The 9558-nt window shown below is 50.9% G+C and overlaps 1 pseudogene; it reads right to left on the reverse strand.

The window, feature by feature from the left end:
- Positions 1-1307: 1307 nt before the first annotated feature.
- On the reverse strand, positions 1308-2222 carry LOC129485945 (NAD(P)H-hydrate epimerase-like; annotated as a pseudogene).
- Positions 2223-9558: the final 7336 nt, after the last annotated feature.

Raw genomic sequence — 9558 nt, forward strand, 5'->3', positions numbered from 1 at the left:
GAGGCCGAGGCAGGCGGATCACCTGAGGTCGGGAGTTCGAGACCAGCCTGGCCAACATGGAGAAACCCTATCTCTCCTAAAAATACAAAATTAGCTGGGCGTGGTGGCGCATGCCTGTAATCCCAGCTACTTGGGAGGCTGAGGCAGGAGAATCGCTTGAACCTGGGAGGTGGAGATTGAGGTAAGCTGAGATTGCGCCACTGCACTCCAGCCTGGGCAACAAAAGCAAAACTCTATCTTCAAAAACAAAAACAAACAAAAAACAGAGCTACCATTTGACCCAGCAATCCCATTAGTAGATATATATTCAAAATAAAACAGATTTTTCTACCAAAAAGACACATGCACATGTATATTTATCACAGCAATGTTCACAACAGCAAAGATACAGAATCAGCCTAGGTGCCCATCAGTGGTAGATTGGATAAAGAAAATGAAGTTCAACTTGAGGGGGAGAAAAAGAGAAAAAAAAACAAAGATATAAAACATTTAATAAGTAAAAATAATTTTTTTAATGTGACACACATTCACCACAGAATACCATGCAGCCAAAAAACCCGAAATAATGTCCTTTGCAGCAACATGGATGCAGCTGGAGGTCATCATCCTAAGCCAATTAACACAGGAACAGAAAACCAAACACTGCATGTTCTCACTTAGAAGTAGGAGCTAGGCTGGGCGCTGTGGCTCACGCCTGTAATCCCAGCATTTTGGGAGGCCGAGACAGGTGGATCACCTATGGTCAGGAGTTCAGGACCAGCCTGGCCAACATGAGAGGAGAGGAAGGGGATGAGTAGTGAAAAACTAACTGTTGGGTACTATACTGAGTACCTGGGCGGTGGGAACAATTACACCCCAAACCTAAGCATCACGCAATATACCCAGGTAAAGAACCTGCACGTGTTCTCTCTGAATCCAAAATAAAAACAAATTGTTTTTTAAAAATGTTAAAAAGCAAAATGCAGAATGCTGTGCATAGTATGCTACTATTTCTGTGAAAAGAGGATGGACACTTACTAAGAAATAGGTGGAAAAAAAGGGGAAGCATAGTATTGTGTATTGTGTATACATACCGAATATTTGCAGAATGCAGTGTTGGAAGTGGATCCCATCAGTTGCTTCTTGTTAATTTTTTTTTGAGATGGAGTCTTGCTCTGTCAACCAGGCTGGGGTGCAATGGCGCAATGCTTTTCTTTTTTAATTTACATTTTTTTCCTTTCTCTCTTTCTTTCTTCTTTCTCTCTCTTTCTTTTTTCTGAGGGGGCGATTCTAAGTCTTTATTGGGAAGAATACCCACCCACCTTCCCTCACTGCAGACCATAGACACACTTGGTGTCAGGGTAGGGGGCAGGTTCAGCTGCTACTTCTTTTCCAGAGCAGGTGGCACAAAACGACCCCCCAGGTAATGGTGGCGACCGGTAACCTGGGTTACAGACTTTTTGGGTGCTGTGAGGGAGATGAGCAAGTCTGGCTGGATCCCTCCAGAGTTTCCCTTCTCCACATCCCATCCCGAGGGAATGTGGATGCTGGCAATGGGCACAGTGAGTCCCTCCAGGACACTCAGGATGCTGTGGAACGGTTCCCGAACATCGCCCTCGAAGCTGAAGCCGAAGATGGCATCCACCACCAGCTCATACAGCTCAATCATGACAGGCTCTGAGCGCATTTCCCCAAGGAAAGGGATGTCCATTTTCTGACACTGGGTCACCAACGCAATGAAGAGGGGCTTGTTAGGCCTTTTGGGGTAATAGGTGGTTGGCTGGTTAGCCAAAGAGTTTGAGGCGTGGAGCACAGACCAGACCATCTCCTCCATTATTCCCCGGGCCACAGGTGACCAGGACAGTAGGGGGGCTCCTGGACATGGACGTGGGGGGATATGCCTTGGCGATGGCTGTGGCACAGCTCAGCCCGGCCAGCTCCATAAGTGGGTCCACGCTGAACTGGTACTCGTTCAATAGCTCCCGGCCACGGCCTGGGCTTCCTTCTGGCTCAGGTGCGTCACCGCTATGCTCGCTAATGACCGCTCAGTCCCAGCGGCCACCCGAGTTCAGCCGCTGCGGTCCCCACTAGGTGGGTCCTGAGCGGCAGGTGCTGGTCTGGCTTTTGATTCGCGGCAGGCGCGAGCCGCAACCAGCGGCCTGAGCCCCAGCAGCGCCCGCAGGCCGGACATCCTGCTCGCAGAGCGCGCGCCCCTGGCCCAGCCCGACGCGACCCCGGCGCATCATTTTTTCTTTCTTTAATTTTGTTGTTGTTGTTGTTGAGACAGAAGTCTTGTTTGTTGCCCAGGCTGCTGATAAACTTCTGGGCTCAAGCGATCCTCCCACCTCGGCCTTCCAAAACACTGGGATTACAGGCGTGAGCCACGGCCCCAGCCTCAGCTGTTGCATCTGATTGGAAAAACGTGGAGGCACCAGCACCGTCTAAATCAGAGGTCAGCGAACTACGACCCGCGGACCCATGCTTGCTTGCTTGTTTGTTTGTTTGTTTTGAGACAGTCTCACACTGTCACCCAGGCTGATGTGCAGTGGCGCGATCTCAGCTCGCTGCAACCTCCGCCTCCCCGGTTCAAGCGATTCTCCTGCCTCAGCCTCCCGCAGGCACTCGCCACCACGCTCGGCTAATTTTTTGTATTTTTAGTAGAGACGGGGTTCCACTATGTTGGCCAGGCTGGTCTCGATCTCCAGACCTCGTGATCTGCCCGCCTCAGCCTCCCAAAGTGCTGGGATTACAGGCCTGAACCACCGCACCTGGCCCCCATGTTTTTATAAATAAAGTTTTATTGGTACATAGCCACCCCATTTGATTACATATTGTCTCTGGGTGCTTTCCTACTACAACAGCAGGGCTGAGTAGTTACAGTAGAGACTGTATAGTCCACGGAGCCTAAAATGTTTACTGTCTGGCCCTTAACAGAGAACATCTTCTGACCCCAATCTAAATCAATTGGACTGACACTCAAGCCCTTTGCCTAGCAAGCCCCAAACACCCTCAGCCCAGTTCTCCACGCCTTCCGCAATCCCCCATTCTGGCCTGGCTGCTCTCCTCTCTGTCTTTCACGAAGAAAGAGAAAAACAGATGCCTCCTTATCTCACGAGAAAAGGAAGGCCAGAGCAGCGCCAGGTGTCTGTTGCTGGAGAATGAGCACAGGTGAGAAGGGAGGAGACGCACTGCTCCCTGCCTTTCCTCCTCTTCTTGGCCAGCTGGAAGCCAGAGGCTGAACAGGTGCCAAGGAATGAATGAATGAGGGAGGGCTGCCTGGGTTCTCCTCCCACCTCGGAACCTGATTTGCTCAGGGGTCTGGGCCCGGCCTCCGTCATTCCATTCTGTTGACGGGAGGGTGAATCAATGGGCTCTAAAGACCCTTCACTAGAAGTGGGCTCACTTTCTGGGGCAGGAGCGTGGCCTCTCTGCCTCCTGGGAAGCGAGCATTGTCGTAAGAAGTACAGGAGACCACTCCCAGAACCAAAGCCCGCCCTGACTGCTGCTGGCGATTCCAGACTGCTCCACGAGGTGGCGGTACAGGCGAGGGAGAGGAGGCCACAGCGGGCTCCCGGGCGACGGGGCCACGCACGGTGGCTCAAGCAGTACAATGCCACCTGCTTTCCCCGCCTGTCACACCTCAGTGGGAGGTGGAGGCCTTTCTGCCACAGCTCACAGATCTCCATTCCCATTTCCACCGTAGGTCTCCCGGTTCCAGCTGCGGCCCGCTTACTCTACATGCACCTGGCACTCCCAACAGCCTGATGAAGTAGGGACCCTTATTATCCATCCCGAGTCCCCTGGACCTCTTTCCTCTGCCAGCCTGCCCTGCCTGCCCTCTACATTGGTTTTCTTTTCTTTTCTTTCTTTTTCTTTCTCCTTCCTTCCTTTCTCTTTTTTTTTGAGATGGAGTGTTGCTCTGTCACCCAGGCTGGAGTGCAGTGGCACAATCTCGGCTCACTGAAACCTCCGCCTCCCAGGTTCAAGCGACTCTCCTGCCTCAGCCTCCCGAGTAGCTGGGATTACAGGCGCCCACTACCACGCCCAGCTAATTTTTGTATTTTTGGTAGAGACAGGGTTTCACCATGTTGGCCAGGCTGGTCTTGAACTTCTGGCCTCAAGTGATCCACCTGCCTTGGCCTCCCAAAGTGCTGGGATTACAAGTGTGAGCCACCATGCCAGGTCCCTATGTTGGCTTTCACTGAAGTGAATGTGTCCAGAAATCTGGTGTATTCGCTCCCCGTTGCTGCTGTAACAACTGACCACTCAGTGGCTGAGAACGACACCCATGTATTATCTCAAGGTTCTGTATGTCAGAAGTCCTGGAGGTCAGGGCTTGGGCTGAAGGTTCACATCAAAGTCTCCACCTGCCGTGATCTCATCTGGTGCTTGGAATCCCCTTCCAGGCTCACTCCTCTTGCTGGAAGAGTTCAGTTCCTGGTGACTGTAGGACCTGTGTCCCGCCTCCTGTCATCCAGCCACTCTCAGCTCCTGTGGTTGCTTTTTAGTCCTCACACATGGTCCCCCCTCCTAACAGCCAAAAGCAGCATTCAGATCCTGCTTGCTCTTGGGATCTCCGTCATTGCCCCGCTGCCGCCAGAGAAAGCGCTCTGCTTTAAGGCCTCAAGGGATTACACTGGGCTAACCCGGATAATCCCGGATTGTCTCCCTGTCTGAGTCAACTGTGCCAAATAAGAAGACATGCAGGAGTGACAGCTCCTCATACTCACAGGTTCTGGGCAGGGCATCTCTGGGGGGCTATCTTAGAAATTCTGTCCGCCTGACCCATCCTCTTGCTCCACTGCCACACCCCATATCTCAAAGTCCTGTCATGTCCTGTATATCGCTCTCACCAACTCCCTTAGCTCAGCCTCACGGCCACCATCCTGGGCCAGGCCACACTCGCAGCTCCCTCGCTGCTCTTATTCTTCTCCCTCTTCCCCAGGCATCCTGCCCACCCTCTGGTTCCCCTGCTATAGCCTAGATGCTCTTCCAAAAACACAGAGCTAACCATGCTGCTCCCCAATTTAAAATCCTGTAGTGGTACCCCAGGAGCTTCAGGGGATGAACAAAAGTCCGTAAAAGTCATTTGTTCAAATGATTTCTGAGGGCAGACTCCACCAGGCACCTCCTGTAGCTTCCTGCCTTGTAGGATGGGGAGATGCAACCATGACGAAGGCTGCAGTAAGCACTAAGGGTGGCTGTTCCAGCCGGCCCTGCCCTCGTTCCCTCCTCACCCCTAGGTCTTCCCAGTACCCTCCTCCTCTACCCAGTCACATCCAACAAATCCCGTAGGGAGCACTTTTCCCAGATCCCCTCCTAGATTCCAGTTCTACATTGCTCTCACAGCTGGTACTTCCCCGTGCAGAACCCTTGGGAGACCAGGACTCTGTCTAGCTCACCATGGCTCCCCCGATGCCCAGCACAGTGTTGGGCACATAAAGACGCTCAGTAAGTTATTCTGAATGAATGAAAAGTCCAATATGCACGGTGCAGATCCAAACCTCGTGAGATTCCCTTTACTCCTAATAATTGTCTGCCTTATGCCAGTGATTTTTCAGTGAAACTTTAGGGGCCAATGGTCCTGGCCCCCACAGCTCCATGGCACAAAGTCTGGAAGGAGGCTGGGTGTGGTGGCTCACACCTATAGCCCAGTACTTTGGGAGGCCGAGGTGGCAGATCACTTGAGGTCAGGAGTTCAAGACCAGCCTGGGCAACATGGTGAAACCCCATCTCTACTAAAAATACAAAAATTAGTCGGCATGGTGGCATGCCTGTAGTCCCAGCTACTTGGGAGGCTGAGGCACGGGAATCACTTGAACCCAGGAGGCAGGGGTTGCAGTGAGCCGAGATAGTGCCACTGCACTCCAGCCTGGGTGATGGAGGGAGACTGTCTCAAAAACAAACAACAAGAAAAAACAAAGTCTGGGCCGGGCGCTGTGGCACATGCCTGTAATTCCAGCACTTTGAGAGGCCAAGGCGGGCAGATCATGAGGTCAGGAGATCGAGACCACCCTGGCTAACGTGGCGAAACCCTGTCTCTACTAAAAATACACAAAATTATCCGGGCGTGGTGGCAGGCGCCTGTAGTCCCAGCTACTCCGGAGGCTGAGGCAGGAGAATGGCATGAACCCGGGAGGCGGAGCTTGCAGTGAGCCGAGATCGCGCCACTGCACTCCAGCCTGGGTGGCAGAGTGAGACTCCGTCTCAAAAAAATAATAATAATAAAAATAAAAATAAAACAAAGTCTGGCAGAAACATCAATGTCAATTCCAAGGGGCCTAGAAGAAGGGAAGACATTTTCTGGGCACAAGAACAAAAAATGTGGCCATCAAGAACTTACTCAAGAGGCCAGTCACGGTGGCTCCCACCTGTAAGGGAGGCTGAGGTGGGTGGATCACTTGAGGTCAGGAGTCCTAGGCCAGCCTGGCCAACATGGCGAAACCCTGTCTCTACTAAAAATACGAAAATTAGCCGGGCGAGGTGTTGGCGCATGCCTGTAATCCCAGCTACTTGGGAGGCTGAGGCAGGAGAATTGCTTGAACCCAGGAGGTCGAGGTTGTAGTGAGTCGAGATCGCACCACTGCACTCCAGCCCAGCCTGGGTGACAGACCATCCCGGCTAGTGCGGTGAAACCCCTTCTCTACTAAAAATACAAAAAATTAGCTGGGGTGGTGGCAGGCGCCTGTAGTCCCAGCTACTCGGGAGGCTGAGGCAGGAGAATGGCGTGAACCCGGGAGGCAGAGCTGGCAGCGAGCTGAGATTGTGCCACTGCACTCCAGCCTGGGCGACAGAGCGAGACTCCATCTGAAAATAAATAAATAAATAAATCCTCCCCAATTTTTTAAAAGATGGACCTTGGTCCCTCTAGATCCAACTTTCTCACTTTATGGTGAAGCACTGACGCCCAGAGAGGCTAAATGACTTGCCTAAAGTCATTTGTCATTTAGAGCCCTGGACTAGTGTCCATTAACCTTTATCAGTCACTGTACGCTGCTTAAAGTAAGCTCAGCTGGGCACAGTAGCTTACGCTTGTAATCCTAGCACTTTGAGAGGCCGAGGTGGGCAGATCACGTGAGGTCAGGAGTTTGAGACCAGCCTGGCCAACATGGTGAACCTCTGTCTCTACTATTTACAAAAATTAGCCAGGTGTGGTGGTGCATGCCTGTAATCCTAGCTACTTGGGAGGCTGAGGCATGAGACTCACTTGAACCCGGGAGGCAGAGGTTGCAGTGAGCCGAGATTGCGCCACTGCACTCCAGCTGGGGCAACAGAGTGAGACTCCATCTCAAAAAAAAAAAAGAAGAAAGGAAAAAAAAAGTAAGCTCAAATAGTAGCCATTCTAACAAAATCAATAAAGTAATAAAGTCACCCAAAACAACTTGGGTTCAGAACAGATTTCTGAGTCTGGTTTTAGAAATACACAGTATGTTGGCTGGGCGTGGTGGCTCATACCTGTATTCCCAGCACTTTGGGAGGCCGAGGCAGGCAGATAACAAGGTCAGGAGATCGAGACCATCCTGGCTAACACAGTGAAACCCCGTCTCTACTCAAAATACAAAAAATTAGCTGGGTGTAGTGGCAGGCACCTGTAGTCCCAGCTACTCGGGAGGCTGAGGCAGGAGAATGGTGTGAACCTGGGAGGCGGAGCTTGCAGTGAGCCAAGATCAGGCCACTATACTCCAGCCTGGGTGACAGAGCAAGACTCCGTCTCAAACAAACAAACAAAAAAGAAATACACAGTGTGTTAACAACAAAAAAAGAAAACAGGACAGGTGCGGTGGCTTACATCTGTAATCCCAACACTTTGGGAGGCCAAGGCAAGTGGATCACTTGAGGTCAGGAGTTCGAGGCCAGCCTGGCCAACATGGTAAAACCCTATCTCTCCTAAAAATACAAAAATTAGCTGGGCATGGTGGCGGGTGCCTGTAATCCCAGCTACTTGGGAGGCTGAGGCAGTAGGATCACTTGAACCCGGCAGGCAGATATTGCAGTGAGCTGAGATCATGCCACAGCCTGGGTGACAAAGGGAGACTCTGTCTTAAAAAAAAAAGGGGGGGGGGGCGGGCGGTGTCTCACGCCTGTAATCCCAGCACTTTGGGAGGCCAAGGCAGGCAGATCACAAGGTCAGGAGATCGAGACCATCCTGGCTAACACGGTGAAACCCTGGTGAAACCCCGTCTCTACTAAAAATACAAAAAATTAGCCGGGCACGGTGGCGGGCGCCTCTAGTCCCAGCTACTTGGCAGGCTGAGGCAGGAGAATGGTGTGAACCTGGGAGGCGGAGCTTGCAGTGAGCTGAGATCATGCCACGGCACTCCAGCCTGGGCCAAAGTGCGAGACTCCATCTCAAAAAAAAAAAAAAGAAAACACTGTGGTTTTCTGAAGATATATATATTTGTTCTCAGCACTTACTTCATTGTCTTATGGCTCAAAATGCAGACACGCGTGACCTGGGCCAAGCTGAGGTTACTATACTTTCACTATTTACATATCCTTTTGAGCTAAAGTCAAATGTCAAATCACAGGTATGGGTAAAGTCTGGGCTTGGAGACAAGTCGACCTGGGTTCAAATCCAGCTTTGTGTGAGCTGCACCAAACTATTCACCTTTATGTGTGTCAGTAAATTGTGAATATAAAGTTATATATTCCTGGTAAAAGGATGGTAAAGTCTTTATCTTTACCATAGAGGTATTTTTTCATGAGCACTGAATGTGATATTGTATGTAATATGCTCACCACATCAGTGTTAACTTTCTTTTTCCTTCCATGTAAGAGCTGAAGGGACTTCACAACCGAGGCTCTGACTGAGGTCGGTCAAGCGAGCCCGTTTGTTTGAATTTGTTTGAACTGGGTTTCTCAGGAATGAAATTCTCCATCACTCTGCCAGACAGAGTTCATTGTGCCCCATGCACACAACTGGCAGTACTTCTCCCCTTGGTGAACCTGGCACATTTTCATCTGTCCTAAAAGGCAGAAACACCACTCAGAAACAAGAACAGAAAGCCACCCTGCAGAATCCTGCCAGCTGTGTGCTCGGAGGAGGTCACAAGAGCTGCTCTCACAGACCCCACATGACACTCAAGAAAGGATTCCCAGGGAGGAGCAGAACCGCTATTACAAGACAGAAGAGGAGGAAGAAGAGTGGGGAGAGTATGGGGGTAGGGAGTGCTACAGCAAAGTTGTCAGCAGGAAGGCAAAAGCTGACAGTAACCTAAAGCTCAGGAACGAGCTATCTTTTCTCAAGAAATCGCAAAACAAAAACCTTTAAAGGATCAATTTTTTTTTACATTGTATATACAAACATCATTTGCTTTCAAATTGTTTTCTATTGTTTATATAGCATGTTGACTGATGACTGATATACTTTTCTATTTGTGAAGAGTTTGGGGAAGCTCTAAAGTTAGGGTGGATTACATCATAATTTCTCTTATTAAAATACTAAATTTTAGGTCTGGGGGCCCCGCCCCCTCCGGCCCCGATTCCCAGGGCTCCGCCCCTCGCCTCACATTCCCTCGGTTCCGCCCTAATCCGTTCCGCCCAGTCCCTTGGTCCGGGGATGGCCCCGCCTTGAGGGCC

The sequence above is a fragment of the Symphalangus syndactylus genome, chromosome 7 (assembly GCF_028878055.3).
Source record: "Symphalangus syndactylus isolate Jambi chromosome 7, NHGRI_mSymSyn1-v2.1_pri, whole genome shotgun sequence".
NCBI classification, from domain to species: Eukaryota; Metazoa; Chordata; class Mammalia; order Primates; family Hylobatidae; genus Symphalangus; species Symphalangus syndactylus.